General features: G+C 50.6%; 1 protein-coding gene across 1 annotated transcript in view; it reads left to right on the plus strand.

Annotated features, from left to right (window-relative positions):
- The window catches only part of LOC147818167 (nuclear factor 7, ovary-like), a 6,027-nt gene that overhangs the window by 1,147 nt on the left and 4,346 nt on the right, over positions 1–534 (plus strand). The gene's annotated exons all lie outside the window — the stretch shown is intronic.

Raw genomic sequence — 534 nt, forward strand, 5'->3', positions numbered from 1 at the left:
CACTGGGAACACTGGGAACACTGGGATACCAGCACTGGAACCTGTTGCTGACGCCACACACTGAACAGAGTTTAACAGACTCCAAATGAAAGTAACTCTCAGGGAACAGGGAGCGGCCAACTGGTTTCCTGTCTGTTGTGTTTTCAACGTCACTCAGAGACAAAATGGTGTCTCCCAGATTAGAGGAGGATCTCTGCTGTCCCGTCTGTCAGGAGGTCTTTACACATCCTGTCATCCTGTCCTGCAGCCACAGCTTCTGTAGAGACTGTCTGTCTGCAGAGACAAACCAACACGAGAGTGTCCAGTTTGTAGGAGAAGACATTCAAGGGACGATCTAGCTCCTAACCTGGTGTTGAAGAACCTGTGTGAGACCTTCAGAGATCTTCAGAGGCTCTCTGCAGTCTGCACTCTGAGAAACTCAGACTCTTCTGTCTGGACCATCAGCAGCCAGTGTGTCTCGTCTGCAGAGACTCAGAGACACACAGCGACCACAGATTCAGACCCATCGATGAAGCTGCTCCACAACACAAGAAG

This window comes from Seriola lalandi, unplaced genomic scaffold, assembly GCF_002814215.2.
Source record: "Seriola lalandi dorsalis isolate HSWRI2012SDOR001 ecotype SW California unplaced genomic scaffold, Sedor1 jcf7180002054686, whole genome shotgun sequence".
NCBI lineage: Eukaryota > Metazoa > Chordata > Actinopteri > Carangiformes > Carangidae > Seriola > Seriola lalandi.